Source organism: Lagopus muta, chromosome 6 (assembly GCF_023343835.1).
Source record: "Lagopus muta isolate bLagMut1 chromosome 6, bLagMut1 primary, whole genome shotgun sequence".
NCBI classification, from domain to species: domain Eukaryota; kingdom Metazoa; phylum Chordata; class Aves; order Galliformes; family Phasianidae; genus Lagopus; species Lagopus muta.
This window is the reverse complement of record NC_064438.1, coordinates 11733495-11749643: the sequence shown is the minus strand read 5'-3', so window position 1 is coordinate 11749643 and position 16149 is coordinate 11733495. Positions and strand designations below refer to the sequence as shown.

At 41.7% G+C, this 16149-nt stretch overlaps 2 protein-coding genes across 2 annotated transcripts in view; one reads left to right on the top strand and one right to left on the bottom strand.

Moving 5' to 3' along the window:
- NUCB2 (nucleobindin 2) overlaps positions 1-6859 on the bottom strand; it is a 28563-nt gene extending 21704 nt beyond the window's left edge. Inside the window, exon 1 of the mRNA XM_048947799.1 lies at positions 6687-6859. The gene's annotated coding sequence lies outside the window, so the exon portion shown is untranslated. The remainder of the gene's footprint in view (positions 1-6686) is intronic.
- A 4126-nt stretch (positions 6860-10985) lies between these two features.
- PIK3C2A (phosphatidylinositol-4-phosphate 3-kinase catalytic subunit type 2 alpha) overlaps positions 10986-16149 on the top strand; it is a 60816-nt gene continuing 55652 nt past the window's right edge. The window contains exon 1 of the mRNA XM_048947771.1: positions 10986-11084. The gene's annotated coding sequence lies outside the window, so the exon portion shown is untranslated. The remainder of the gene's footprint in view (positions 11085-16149) is intronic.

The following is a 16149-nucleotide window of genomic DNA, read 5'->3' as shown; positions in this document are numbered from 1 at the left end:
ACTTTGTAAACAATATGTGAACAGAGCTAATGTTACAATTTTCATCCAGTTTTCATCTGGAAACCAAGCAGTTCTAGAGAAAACCACGCAGCTCACCTAGATGGAAAGGTATTGCAACTCTAGACTGCTCTTATCAAAAATAAGCAACCTTAAATTTCCAAATTAGCTAAGCACCACAATGCTAGGAAGATAAATATTCATACTTTATAAAGAGAACTACTCATAAAGTAACCCTCTAGGGGTGATAAATACTGTACTTCATAAACAAAGCCAATATTTTGGGGAGGAAAACAAAAAATCAGAACTTCTCCAAGCAGAAAGTATATTAAAAAAATCAACAAACTCTTAGTGAGAGGTACAAGAATGAGGTAGCAGAAAACAGAGCTACCCATGTACTTGTCTGGACAGAAAAATAGAATAGGAAAAGAAAAAAAGAAGTAGGCTGTCTGCCAGCAACCTTGATCTTGATCCCAGTAAACATAATCAGAAATTCCTATCAGCTTCAGTGGAACAGAATCAGGCACTGGAATTACAAAGAGCTATGGCCTTTGAAAGATACGTACAAAATGCAGCTTCTAAAGCTTGCAACACGAGCACAAGCAGTTCAGTATGGCATTAGTGCACCTATTTTACACAGCTTCAGACATACTTCTCATTCACTTAATAACCATTGTCCAGAAAACAGCACAGATGCAGCTGATGTCTCCATCACCTTAGCAAAACAACAATTATTTTTTAGATCAGTAGTGTCTGTGTCAAATTTTCAAAGGCTGAGATGGGTGAACTCATACAGTGATACCAGTGCACAGTGCCTGCAGATGATATGAAGCAGAACAGCACAGTGCTGTAAGTGTTGTTACACTGCATGTCTGTACCTGCCAAACCAACGTGTGCTGTGATGGGTAACGTCATCATGAACACACACTTGCAGAATACAAAAATAAGCTGACCTACTCACACATTTGCTGCACTCGTGTTCTGTCTGATATGCAAATAATTAAACCTATGTGAGCAACAGTGCACACACAGGATGATAGCAATACTCTCAATAGTCATGTCTGTACCATGACTCCCTATTTTAATGCTGTACGTGGGAGATAACAACACTCTTCACAGGAAGTGCTGCCTTAAAAAACAGAAACAAAATGGGTGATACAATAGATCTCATGATCCTCATCTTTCTAAGAATATACTAAACTCCCTACTAGAATGGGAATATTACAAGTAGATACATGAAACATATAAAGCACTCCCTCGGAACTTTCCGCTAGCTCTCTCAACAATATACCTTGCCTTACAATCTTGCAGTTTAAATAATGTTCAATTTCACATATTTTTTCCACCTCTTTAAAAATGATTTGAAAAGATATATGTTGATTAGCTCACCAATTCATTAATAAAATACTTAAAATGTGTGAAATAGACATAAACAGATTATTATTCTGTCACATTTTTTGTTCAGAAACACCTGACATAACAGTACCTTCATGTGCTTTCAGGAAGACTTGATGCATGACTGCTGTAAGTTATCATACCTTAACCACAGACAGAAGTTAATGAATCTAAAGGTAATGCATCTGCTTCACAGCATCTGTCTGTAAGTTAAATGGGTATTAGCACTGCTAAAATATGGCAACAACTTGGAGCAACAAGTGTAAAAGTCCCTTTCAGCTCACAAGGCTATGCTAAAACACTAGATTTCGTAAAGACATGCAGAAAACAAGGTGGGAACAGAAATAGCTAAAATCTGCACTGCTTTTTGCTGTACAAGTTATCTTCCAAATTACAAAAACATCTGCATAGCTTTCTTCTTGTATGAGATTTAAGCACTTTAATTAATACATAAGCACTCTTTTCCATCACTCCTCTTGCAGTAAATGTCCCTCCCACACAAGACAGAAGAGTTTTCCTTTCATTATTTTTTCTGATTCAGATGTTCAGTTTTTCTCTATCCATCACTAGCAATTCCCAGCAGGTTTCAATCTGCAGTGCTTTCCTCATCTTTTACTAGAGTACACCCCCCTTAGTTTGCTCTGCACAAGAACATGCTCTCATTTTTTGAAGCGTTTACTTAATAAGACTGCACATAAATACAGCTTTACTTCATATTACTGAAGTACATAAAGATGGCAGAATCCTTTCTTCTCACCAGTTCAGCTGTTTTATTAAATGAGTCACCCAAATGATGGGAGATGCTATATGGGAATGAAAATACAAATGTTCCAGTTTGAAAGAAGCAAATACTATTTACAAGGCAACTATATCCAGAAGCAATGATGGTGGAGAAGCAAAAACACATATATACATATACACAGATACACAGCCTGCTCTTACACATGCACAGCTCTGCTGTAAGTAAAGCCTGAAAAGACAACTGTTTTTTCCTTTTTGTGGCAATGTTAATAGTCCATTATTTTAAAACCCGTGTGCACACAAATGCACGCACATGTTTATATGATACTTGCCTCCAAGGAACTACAAACATTGTTTTAGAAAAACAGTATCAGTTTCTATGCAGCTACCTTGCAAACTGAAGAATGCTGAAATATAGGTCTTGTTTTCAAAAGGAACCTGCTTGATTTTATCACTTCTTACCAGGAAAGCTGGCTCAGAAGATTTATGAAACTAACATGCAAGCAAAAACTTATATTGAATTCAGTGATAAAACTCTTACACACTTCAAACGCAAAGTAAAGCAAAACAAAATAAACCTACTATCAATACAGCTTCCTGTACTACAACGAAATACACAGAACAAAATACAGCAGCAAACGTGGAGTGTCACTGATCCAAATCCATTTTGTATAAATGAGGACAGCAATTTTGCCACTTCTGACATAAAAACCAACCTAATTTCCAGTATGCCACCACCTGCAACACAGGTATTGCATGGAAAAGTTTGCTTTTACTCTCACCTCAAGTAAAAAATCCTTTCAAGAAGTCTATGGGATCATCCACTAGTACATGTTTTGCTCTAGACAACAAGAAATTATTAAACACTTACTGCATCAGGACTTCAGTAGCCTTTTTCCTCTTTGGAGAGGAAACAGTATATAGCCAACAGGAGTAAGTTTAGAACTAACAGGCCGGTAACGAGCGGCATCCCCCAGGGGTCTGTCTTGGGTACGGTGCTCTTTAACATCTTTATCAATGACATCAATGATGGAATCGAGTGCACCCTCAGCAAGTTTGCTGATGACAGCAAGCTGAGTGGTGCAGTTGATAGAAGGAAGGGATGCCATTCAGAGAGTCGACAGGCTGGAAAGGTGGGCCTGGGTGAACCTGATGAGGTTTGCACTCAAGTGCAGAGTTTTGCACTTGGGCCGAAGGAATCCCAGGCATCCATACAGACTGGAGGGAGCGGTCCTTGAGAGCAGCCCTGCGGAGAGGGACCTGGGGGTCCTGATGGATGAAAAGCTTAACATGAGCCAGCAGTGTGCCCTCGCATCTCAGAAAGCAAATGGGATCCTGGGTTCCATCAGAAGAGGGGTAGCCAGCAAGGACAGGGAGGTGATTGTCCCCTTCTACTCTGCTCTTGTGAGGCCCCATTTGGAGTATTGCATCCAAGTGTGGAGCCCCCAGTACAAGAAAGACAGGGAGACGTTGGAGAGGGTCCAGAGGAGGGGCCACAAAGATGATCAGGGACTGGAGCACCTCCCCTACGAAGACAGGCTGAGGGAGCTGGGCTTGTTCAGCATGGAGAAAAGAAGGCAGTGGGGTGACCTCATTGCTGCCTTTCAGTACCTAAAGGGAGCCTACAAACAGGAGGGGAATCAACTGTGTGAAAGGGTAGATAACTGCAGAACAAGGGGAAATGGTTTTAAGTTGAGGGAAGGAAGATTTAGGTTGGATGTCAGGGGAAAATTCTTTACAGAGAGAGTGGTGAGGTGCTGGAACAGGCTGCCCAGAGAGGCTGTGGATGCCCCGTCCCTGGAGGTGTTCAAGGCCAGACTGGATGGGGCCCTGGGCAGCCTGGTCTAGTATTAAATGGGGAGGTTGGTGGCCCTGCATGTGGCAGGGGGGTTGGAGATTCATGATCCTTGAGGTCCCTTCCAACCCTGGCCATTCTGTGATTCTGTGATAACATGGAGCCATGTAAAATAATTCTGTGATAACATGGAGATGTAAAAATATTCAACCACTTAATGATAGCTGCCATCATTTTCTAATTCACTTGAATTTCTACACATTTAGGAATCCAAATGTACCAAAAGTTCTCGCTCTTGTTTTATAAAGAACACAAAGTATCAGAAATGTAATAACAAAAATGGACTACATGTTTCCTGAATTACCTATGATGAAGACATATTTACAAGTGTAAAAGTGTTCTAACAATTTTATTTCATTTTTCCAACTGTCAAACCATGCATATAAGAATCAAAACTACTCCTGTTGAAAATTAACATGAATTTTGCCCCTAATTTCATTTGATCTGTCTTAAATACTCAGCAGTGTTTTAAGCTACAGGTAAGAATATCCCTATGCAGAAGGCATCTGTCTGTCTGTTAGGTATCTTACAGCAGCTTCCCAGCATCTCTGCTGCTTGCTGAGCAAACGAATAGGGAAGGACTTTATTAAACAAACACCACTGTTGCACAGGAGTTCATATCAAGGCAACATTGATACAGGCTTTCAACTTATTAGTTAAGGATTTTATCTTTCTTTTGTAAAGCATGCTTGTTTAGTCAGTATATCACTAGAAGTATGGGTCAATATTTTCACACTTCCAACATTTGAGTTGATACTAAAACATTCTACATTTTTTATTATCACTAAGAACTACCATTCTTCCCTTTCACAAATCCAATTTAAATCATGTATGTATCACATGGGGGCAGCTTTAGACAAAAAACTTTTAACTTGGCTTAATATGCTTCAAAAGTTTAGGTTTAGCACTATTGCCATCACTATGCAGCCAAGATACAACAAGTCACCCTTATTCTCATTCAGCAATAATCTTTTCACAGAATCATAAGGGTTGGAAGGCACCCTTTGTTGTTGTTGTTGCTTAGTTTGTATTTCCTTGAGGGTTTTTTTCTCAACATAATTTCACATACCAAAATAATCAGTTGCCAACCTCTATTACAGCATCAAGGCAGAAGCAAATTCACACCTGATGCCTACGGTATACCTTTGCCTAAAATTGCTAATATAGGTTTGAAGAAGACCAATGGGCAGTATTAACTGATTGATAGCGTTGTGTCACGTCCATCTGTCCACCCATTTTTTATGTTAATTAACTTGGCTAGAAGTGAATGAGATCTACATAGTTCTATTACAAAACATTTTTTTTTTCAATAGACTTATGTTATTACTTCTTACATATAGTTATCTTTTTAAATTATAAAATAAAGTATTCCCGCTGTCCAAAAGATTATAGCAGCACGTAAAAGGGAAAATAGAGAATCACAGTTAGGAGTTGCTGTATTTAATCAGATTTATAGTTTCAGTCCATGGCAGATCTTGTGCTGTGACTACAAGATCAGTGTGCAGCAACTGATGGTAAGAGATATAAGTGGATCTTAAGCATTCACACAAACATGGGCGTTTCTCAAAATCTTTCCTGAGCCTTAAGCAGAGGTCTATAAAAGTTATAATTAAAGGTGCTTTCAAATAAATGTTGAGTGTCTTTTCGTAGAGTCATGAAAAGGCTTAGACTGGAACGGGTCTTAAAGATCATTGAGCTCCAACCCCCTGCTGTCAGCAGAGTTGCCACCCACCAACAGATCAGGCTGTCCAGGGCTGCATCCAGCCCCGTCTTGAGCACCTCCAGGGATGGGACACCCATAGCTTCTTTGGGCAGCTGTACCAGGACCTCACAGCCCTCTGAGTAAAGAACCTCCTACCCAGACTGAGGAGTAGAAAGCCTTCCTGTGCTCACCAGGTTAGGTGAGAGAGACAGGCACTGCAGAATCTGGGTAGAAGTGTTTCTATACTGAGTCACCTATGGGATTTTTGTTCAGTGTGTGAGAAAAGTAGATGCCAAACAACACGCAGCAACTCTCCAGGCTAAGCTCAGCGCCATGATGCATTCCTGCTGCCCTAGTTTTGGTGCGGTGATGGTCTGATCTTAGAAATGCCGGGCTTTATTTCTCTACAGAAAACACAACTCAGACAACAGAAGGTATTTCTCGCGTTCCTCTTTATCAGCACGATTCCACACTATCTGAATTATTTTTGAGCTAGCACTACAGAATCTTACTAAGTTCTTGCAGTAGTACTCTAGCAGGCACAACGTCAAGCATTTCTAGCGAGACTATCCCCGTCCGTGGCACGAAGCAGCCGTTTTCCCGAGGTTGCGCAATGCCGCCCATCGAGGCGCGCCGCTGCCAGGTGTGCCTCAACTCCCCCCGCTGCTTTGAAGAGCGCCGCTCGCACGCCCACCCGCGGGGCTGCCGGCGCGTTACTTCCTGAGGACCAACACCTCCCCCCTCCCCGCCACTGCTTCAGCCCCGGAGGCGTCGCAGAGCCCCTGCCTCAGCGCGCCGTTCCGCCGCGTTACCGTTATTTTTAACCTGACAGGAGTGGCGGCCGTTAACCGCCCGCCGCGGAGGGCGCCCCCCCCCCGGCCCGGCTCGGCCCCGCGCGGCGGCCAGCGGCTCTCCTGACAGGAGCTGCCCCGCGGCCCGGCCTCCGCTCCGCGCCTCCCGCCCGCCGCAGGCCCGCCAGCGAAAGGGCGATGTTACCTTGCGTCCCGGCGGCGTGAGAGGAGCCGCCGCCTCTCAGATGGAAACCGCGCGTGGAAGTGAGGAAAGGGAATCGCTCCCGGGGGTCCCGCCGAGGACCTGCGCGTCACGATGCGGCAGCCCGGTGGCGTTCCGGCGGCCCGGGCTCTCGTTTCCATGGGGACAGATCCCGCCCCCGGGAGCGCAGCGATTGGCCAGCCCTGACCCCCTCCCGGGCGTCGCGGAGGGCTCTGATTGGGCGGCACCGCGCGCGGCGGCGTGATAGCGCGGAAGGCGGTACGCCGCTCTGAGCGCTGAGGTACGTGGCGGTCGCCGTGAGGCGGGGCCGCGCGCTCCTGACGTAAGCGGGAGGCGGGCTCGCGCTGCGCGGGAGGCGCTATAGCTGTTAGGCCTGGGGGTTCGTGTGCTGTGTGGGAGCCGGGTGGCGGGAGGAGGCTGTCGCGGGTGGGCGCTCTGTGAGGAAGCGCTGTGCCGTCCGGCCGCGGGCGGAGCGTGTGTAGGAGAAGCTATTTTTAGAGAGTAGTTAGCGGCTGAAATTTCTGGAATAAACCTTGATCTTAGTTGTGTCAACAGCGTGTTTTACTTCTCTGAGCTTGCAGCTTGTTTTTGAGCAGAGGCATTGCGTACGAATTCTTGGAGAACTCGTATTGCTGTGCAGAGTGTTCCTGCTCTGCTGGCTTACAGAGTACCTGAAAGTCACTTCTGAAGAATTTGTTGCAGCACTTAATACAGATAAGAAAAATACAGGGATTTGTGTGGTCCTGGTGAAATACTTGTGCTGCCATCAGGTTTTCAGTGCTTGCTTACAGTGGGCATTGAAATTCCAGAGTGGTTTTGGAAATCATAGCTTCTGGTTTGAGCGTGTGGGAGAAAAATGGGAAAGTAAACTGTAATAATGGCATCTGTGGTAGCAGACAGCTGTTAAAGCAGTAGGGCTGGTGCTGCTCAGGCCTCCCCTCTCCTAAGGAAATACTGTTTGTTACTATTCAGTCTTTTTCCACAGCATTTTTTGCTTCTGAAACAGGTCTGATGGTCAGCCAGCATTCTTTGTTAGCTTGTAGATGACTTTTGAGACGTGGAAGTGCTGGAATTCACTGAGCGTGAATTCACGTGAGCACTCAGCGATTGCAAGTGGCTTATTGCAATAGCCGGTGTAACCTCATTGATGGAGCAGCTGAGGCAAGCATGAAGTGATACTTTTAGTTGAAAGCATGCCAAAAATATGCGCAAGAAGAACCTGCAAGATGGCAGCTCTGTGTTCTCTGTGGTTTACCAGAGCGTTGCACAAGGAGAGCTGGTTGGGACCACTCCTTTGGACTTGTCACAGGCTTTTCAAATATGACTAGTTCTTGGCAGGGGGACTTGTCCTGACTGCGTGACTGGAACCTAGTGCCAGCACCTACATGCTGTCAGGAGAGGTTCCTGCTGTATGCTCACGCAGGAAAGGGCTGGTGTTCTGGCTCATGTTTCTCTACAAGTGACTTTAGCCTGCTGGGAATGCAGTCATCCTTGCCTTTGCAGCTTGGTTTAATGTTAGAGCATGGCTAGGCTTTCATGATGTGGCTACATGAGTGCATTTTACCCCTCTGCTTGCTTTGAAGATTAAGAGAAAGAAGTCTGTGCATCTTTTTCCCAGCAAGTGTGCCAGTTTAAGGAGCTCCCACCAAGTCTCCCTCCAACCAACCTCATGGTGCTCTGCCACACTGTTTTGTGTTTGAATAGATGTTTGCAGGACTGCAAGATAAATCAGTTTGTTGCTGAATGTTTAAAACATATGCTGCTTTTTTTTTCTGCCTCTGCTGGGAGCAGTAAAGAAGGAAATTAAGGGAGAGAGATGGAACCAATATTGGCATCGAAGGCAAAGCTTTATGGAAGCGTGCCCTTGATCTGATGGTAGTAGAGGACATCTAGCGCAATTTTCTCTTGTGTTGCTCTATGCTGAGCTGATCTGGAGTTCTTGAGATTAAAATATCTGTGGGCAACTTACACAAACAGCCTTTAAACCATCAGGGTGCCCAGGCAGTGTTCCTATTGCTACTGACCTGATCAGTTTGTGAGATGCCCTGGAATACAGGCAAATGCATCTTGGTGTATGCTGACAGATTAAAATACATTCACTTTAATGCATTGTCCAAGCATGTTATATTATGTGCTCCTGTTTTATTTCTATTTCCTGCTTTCTTCTATTATGACTTACAAGATGGTGATAAATATTATAATAGATACTTCTTTTTCCAGCTATTGCTTTTCCCCCCACGCTTAATTCCTGTATTTCTGTGGGGGATTTTTGGGTCCCTTTAGCTCAGATCTCTACTGACTCTGTTCCCTTAGCTTCTAAAGCTGTTTGGTTTAGAATACGCTTTTTAGATTCTTAACTGTTATTTCAGTTTCAACATGCAGGAAGTTGCAAGGTTTGAGAACTGCTTAGGATTTCAGTATTGCAAAGGAGGCAGTTAATTTAATCTGATATTGAGAAACATTTTCTTAAATGTAGCATGGCAGAGTAGGAAGACTGTTGTAGGCTCTATCATTGCTATGTTTATCTGCATTATGTTAAAGTAAACGGGTAGAATATGAAGAGGGTTCCTGGATACTAGTGTGCTTATTTATTATTTTATTTAATAGAAGGTTATTGATATTTAGACTTGTATCAGCAGAGCAGAGAATTAGGTAGTCACATATCTCTGATGTGAGAGCCCTAAATTCTCACTCCTAAGACTTTCTCTTCTGTGTCTCTGCTCTGTGAAATGTAGAGACAGATGCTTCTTTTGCCATTAACAGTGGCAAATATTATTTCTTCAAAGTGGATAGAAAGGCCAACAGCTTCTGTTAGCTTCTGTTTTAACCACAGCCAGCTGGTAATACCAAAGCTGTCTTAAGCAAGTGTTGATGCTACTTAATTTCACCACAGTCTGTGTGCTGGAAGCAACAGTAGTGACAGTAGCCATGTTATAGGCGTAGAGTGCTTTTTCAGTTGAGTTAGGAAAACACAACTAGAAATGAAGGGGAGGAGACAAGCTTATTCTCTGTGCTTCTCTGACCACAGTAATGATGTTATTGAAAAAGTCATGCTTAGCTAGCACAGCATGTGGTTTTCTGTGATGTGTACAAGTACCTGCCAGCCACTGAAGTGAGGCTGCTGAGTTAATTTTCTGTTTCTCAACAGCAATGAATTTAATACATATCACCACAGACTTGACATGGAAATGAAACAGTAATGGTAAATTTAAGAATGTTGTGGTTAAGTGCCTAATTTGTCCAGTGTAGGGAGGCTGTGGATTTCATATGAAAATGGCAGGCAAGAATGCAATCAATCTACTGCTGAGACTCTACTGTGCCTCTTATTTGCTTGAGCAGGCACTGATTTCAGAAAAGTTGTGTGAGGTTTCTGTTAGCTTAGTGTATGGGCAAAACATTTTGTTTTTCTTTTGTATTTAGGCCTGGAATTTTTCCCCAGTTTGAATAAGTACAGCTCACATCCTCCTTGGTAAATACTATGCAGGTTTATCTGTGTATGTAAATAGTTGGAAATGCTTTATCTTTACTAATTTGTTAGTTAGGGTCATATTCTGACTTTCTGGACACTGTTCTATACAAGAGTTATATATTCTGGTGGGTTGGCTCCTGTTGTTACAAGGTTAGACTTCCAACAAAATTATTTCCTTACGTTTAAGCCATGGTACGAATTTCCTCAGTAAAACGTAAGCCTTACTTTAGCAGGGTTCTTAAATGAAAACTCAGTGAGCTTCAGGCTGTAACCAGTGCTTCACAAATCAAAATGAGCTGTTTTTTATATATAATTTCTTAGTCTGCCTTTCCCTTAGGCAGGGAGGAATATTTGCCTCAAAATGTGCCAGATCTTTTGTTGTTGCACCATATGTTGGTATTCTTACTCTAGTAGATAGTATGTGGATCTCATTTATTATTTACAGTACAACCGAGATGAATTTACTGACAAATCTTCCTATTCTAGAACTGCAGTTGCTTTGTGTATTAATTTTGGCTACTACAAGCCAAATAAAATGTAGAACATAAGACTTTGGAGAAGGCAACTCAAAAGCAGCGACTTAGAGTTGAAAATTGCTGTCACTTTTAAGGAGATCTTCCAGCCTGGGTTGAAGGGGTATTTCTAAGTTGTTGCCTTTTAAGAAAAGCCCCTCCATCATGACAACTGTTCTGAAACACATTTTAAGATCTCTGCTCCCCGTAGTAGAAAAAAAAAAGCAAGCAACAGGTCTTGTAGTTCTAGAAATAAATAACCAACAGCTGAAAGTTGTTATCGTGTCTATCTTCTCTCAGGTCCTATGCTGTTGTAAGCCTTGCTGCTGCTTGGTATGGAGATTTCCATCACTGATTTGACTACTTCAGGGTTGTGTTCATGCTTTCTCTGATCAGCTGGTAAGTACTGTATCTTTGTTTTCTGCACATACTACAGCTACTTCATTTCAGACTGTTTTAACTGAAGGGTGGAGAATTTCTGGGTGAAGTAGATCCTTGACTATCTGTTGCTGTGCCAATGCCCCTTCCCATAATCAGTGGCCCATCTGGTGGTTTGGCTGCAGCCAGGGGGTGGGATGTGTGCCTATCTGGTGGCTGGGAGTGCCTGCAGTTTGGTCTTGGTGGATCTGCTTCTGGTTATGTCATGTGATTAATTGGAACAAATTACTAGGTGAGTTGTTCTGGTTAGTCATTAGAGGCCTCTTCAACCTGCTTTGGTGTTATCACTAAATTACATGTATCAATAATGTATTTATTGCATCTCCTGAGGAGCGTTTTGTTAGACTTTGGAGAGGTGGGGATGAAATCCATCCTCTAGCACTAAGGGGAAAAAAAAAATACAATAAAGATGAGTTGTCCTCATTACTGTATTTATCAGGAGCAGGAACTCTAGGACCCCTTTATTTTAGGTGCTGAACAGCTCAGGCACAGAATTAGACATCTTTATGGAATTTTGTAAATCTACGCCCATCCTATGTTATGTCATCTTCTGCTTGTCCATTCTTGGGCTTGTGCTGAGTTGTCCTTCTGCTGCGGATTTTGTTGTGCAATATATTCACTTTCAGACTGGCTTTTAGAGTTTAAAATGAAAAATGTAAGATTTTGTCTGTTTCTGTGTATTGTAAGTGTAAAGGAAAGTTCTATGAATGTAGAGTTGGAAAGGAGGAGGATAAATATTTTCATGACATAAAATTTTATTTACTGAATTGTAATATGGGGCTACTCTAGAACAAAAATATTAGTCTGATTCATGAGGCTACTGTTGTAATTGGATGTGTTTTATAAATGCTTAATTAGATGCATCTGTTTTAAATCCAGCAACTCTTGCACAGAAACTTGCCGGTCAAATGACTTTATCTGGGAACAGACAACATTCGTGCCTTGGTACAGCAAAACTTGTGTTTGTTTAGGTCCATGCCTACTTCTGAGTATCCCCTTGCATTTCTATCAAAATTATAGAAGATGTATTTCTAAACAAGTCAGTCAGTGACTCGGGGCTTATGGGTTAGGAGTAAGAGAAAAATGGCTTCCTTCACTATTTTACCATTATACTAATTGAAAAGAGACAGCTTTTGTGTTGTAGAGGAAGATTATCTACAAACACATTAACTAAAACCTGGTAAAAATGCATGGTACTGCAATGCAATGTGATCAGAGAAATGGTTACAGACTCGTCTCCAAAATATTTATGCGTAGGACTGAGGCAAGACCTATAACATATTCTGAAGAAAAGAACAAAGTAAATTGAGGAAGGGAGCTAAGTTTGGAGGCAAAAAATAAGTCTAATTTCTTTAGAAATAGAGGAAAAAACATGAATACTAGTACAGTGCGTGAGGATAGCTTCCGTCCTATGGTGATGTAAGAAAACTGTGAAGAAGACAGAAGAGGAATGGTACCTTGCTTAAGGAGGTAAGACATCTGAGGTAATGCAAGTTATTTTGCTGCTCACAACAGAATAGAGGGTGGCTTGGAAATGAGATGAGATAATAATGAATAGCAATAGAAAAAAGAAGTCAAAGGTAGGCTGCTGTGGTTGCAGAAAGAAGTGTGTCATTTACAGCTCTTCTGGGGCTTCTGATTTCCTTTAACGGAAACGCTAGAAAATAGAACAAATTGATTGTAGTTAAGCATATGCAAAATACATATCTCGTACCAGTCTAATGCTGAACAAGAAGTGGTATAAATTTCCCATCACCAGAAAATCTATTTTTTTTAATTCTTGGTGCATTCTTAAACTTTCGAATCATCTGCAGTTCATATAATACAGGCATAGTAGAGGTGAGTAGCACCTGAGGATCAGGCAACATCTGAATGCCTTCCAGATATTTGCAAGATTATAGTATGCATTTTTAAAAAGTCTGTCCTTGATATTTACTTCTTTCCTGTCACAGAATCTGAAATAAGGCTTGCAGGTCTGATCCTGTGTAATGAACGGCATGCTGTAGTTACATAGACACGTTCACAGTTTCTCATAATACAAGAAAAAAGGCCATCAAATAAACGGTTGGGTGACAGATTCTGAAGTATGTGCTATGAGTGTTTTGCTGGTTTGACATGTCTGCTCTGTGAAATTATCCTGCTGTATGGACTGGGTGGTAAATCAGAGTTAAAGTATAAGCTTTTTAACTGCTTTGCTGAGAAAGATGTGGTAGGGTCTAATGTGTCTGAGATTAAAGTTCAGCACACACTCTTCACTTTCCTACGTGTTTTGTGCAAAGTACAGTTCTACTCTTACAGGTGGAAAGTTCTATTACATTGCATTATGAATCATGCAAACCAAAGGTCTTCATTTTCTATCAGCTTTTAAATTAACGGTGTTTAGACCCTGATGTATTGAAGTACAAGCAAAATAAGAAGTGCCATTGGCAGAACTTCAGGTTGTTGTTAAGCATACAAAATGCTTAGCTGAAGAATGAGCAGTTGCTTTAGTAAGAAAATCCCAAAAGAGGGGGAGAAGCACCTCTGAGTGCGAGGAGGTGCAGTTGTGTTAGTAAGTACGTGTGTGCACGTGCATATGATAGCAGGACTGAGTGTGTGTCTGCAAATGCACTCGTGGGAGTTGTGTGTGAATGTAAAGAGGGATCAGTGTGAGTGCACACTCATGAGCAGTGAATGGAAGCACAAGTGTGAGCTAGCATGCAGGTGAAAGTCTGCATTAAGAGTGTTTTTCAGGGAGTAAGGAAGCTGAGGATTTAAACCAGAATTTGCCACCTTTCATTTTTGTACGCTGCAGCCATGCTTGTGCAGAAGCATTTCCCAGTCCTCTGTGTGTCTGCAGCCTATTTGTTTTTACCTGCTGTTATTCCACTGGGAATGAGCTGAAGACTCAATCTTCCTCTGAAACCATAATAGGAGTATTTGTGGTCTCCTGGCTGCTTCCTTAATTTTTCCAGGCATTCCATACCATAAAGCGAGCCCCTTTTTGTCTGTTGTTTCTTCTGGCTACCCTGGAAATTGACGTGCATGTTTGTCAGCACTGTTCTGTGGTTTTGGGAGTTGAAAGAAATGAATTGGTGTTCTCATAACAATGAATTAAACTGTAACTGTATGCTTCCTCACACTGGGGGAAAAAATGAACACGCTTTAGCAAAAAGTATTGTTGGTGTCCTTGCTGGGCCTCTGCATTATCTTGTTCCTGAAAAACTTGCTGAGGAAATTTGAAGGGGAGGATATGGTTTGCTCCATCCTGTGTTGGGTCGGATCCATCAGGAAACATTTTGTCTGCATTAGAAATGAAATGCTAGCTCTTCAGTAGCAGTATTGTGAGCAAGAAGTGTGAATAATCTGTGGCAGCAGTGACTTGGTTATAGAAAGGGAAACCAATTCTCTGATGAAACTTTAAAAAGGGATTTTTGCAGAAGGTGTGGCAGAGTGTTTTTCATTGATGTGCATAAACTCTAGCTAAACACACAAATATTTTAAAAGTAGTTTCACTCTTTACCTCTCATAGGTTGTACTTCATCAACTGTCAGTCTTTATTCTTTGTCAATTCCAACACGTATAATGCTGCGCTACAGATATTTTTCCTTGCCTTAAAAAATACTCATAAAAATCTGACTGGGTGAGAATATTTGAAAAAGCATGGTATGTAATTATTTTTTTCTGCCAAGCTGTATGTTTAGAAAATGAAGATGCAGACTTGTACTTACTGTAGATGAATGAAAATAAATCGTAATAATCTTACTCAAAAAAAAGCTACATATCCTGGAGCAGGCAAAAGGACAGAGCAGTATGGCATTTCTTTGTATAGGTTGATCTTTATTTCAGAAGGCACAGCCTGTACAGGCATTGCCTTTGGCATCAAACTGGTCATTTTACTGAATATATCAGATTGGATGAAAAGTTCTGTGACCCAGGTGGGTTGCAGATGGGCATTTGGAAGGAAAGGGTATGGAAAACATTTTATGGATGGAAAACCAGAGTTGCTGCACGTTCTTCCAACTAATTGTTGGAAGACCAATAGCAAATCAATTATGCAACTAAGTAGCCATCATGCTGTTATGACTTACACACTGTTTCTGCTTACGGTTTAAATACAAAATATTTTACAGTAGTTGCTATTCATATTTATTGTGTGAGATAGGTGACAGTCAAGCCAAGAGTTTTGTAACTTCTGAAGCAAAGAAGTTATTCTACATTGTGGACCAAGCACCACACGGGGAAACAAGAAACTAGAAACTTTATTCCCAGTTGGTGGATACAGTTTAAGACAGAGAATTGCACTGTGACCCAATGCCTAAGAGCTTCCTAGAAAGGTCAGTTAAGGGCTGCTTACTTTTCTGGTGTTGATGTTGGAATAAAGATAGCTAATGCTGTCTGTCTTCATGGAAACTGTTGCAACTACTGGAAATGTTTACACTTGTGAAGGGTAGAACTGATAGGAATGTTTGTGAGACATGCTGACTTATGAAATGGAGTAGAATTCAGTGACAGTTCTTCTGGGGTTTACTTCCTTTGTTACTTTTTCTGGCCTAATTCTCACAGCACTGCCCTTCCATATGCTGTGCTCTCCACCAACTAAAATGTAATGTGCAGTGTAAAAGCTTTTGTTAGCAAGACAAACTGGTTTGCCTGAACAAGTGGCATCTGCTGTGTTATCAGAGCTTTTTTGGCAATCGCATGCCGCAGTTGTATGACTTCATCTAGGAGACTGTTCAAGTTTAGTTGCCTCATTACTGTAGGATCAGCAGGCTTACCTAGCAACGAAACCTTTTCATATCTAGCTTCTCTCAGCCTCTCCTCAAAACTACTTGTGCAAAAGAACACATGCAGGCCCTGCAAATACTTTGAAAGGAACATTCTTTCAAGCTGCCTTTTTAGTAATGACTGCAAACATAGAGTTCCTCATAAGACTCAAGTTTTAGGCAAGAATTGATGTCTTCTGTGCGTTAAAATGTTTTGACTTTAGTGATATCACTAAAGGTTAGTACTACTCACCATCGAGTTATTTAATTGCTTGGGGATT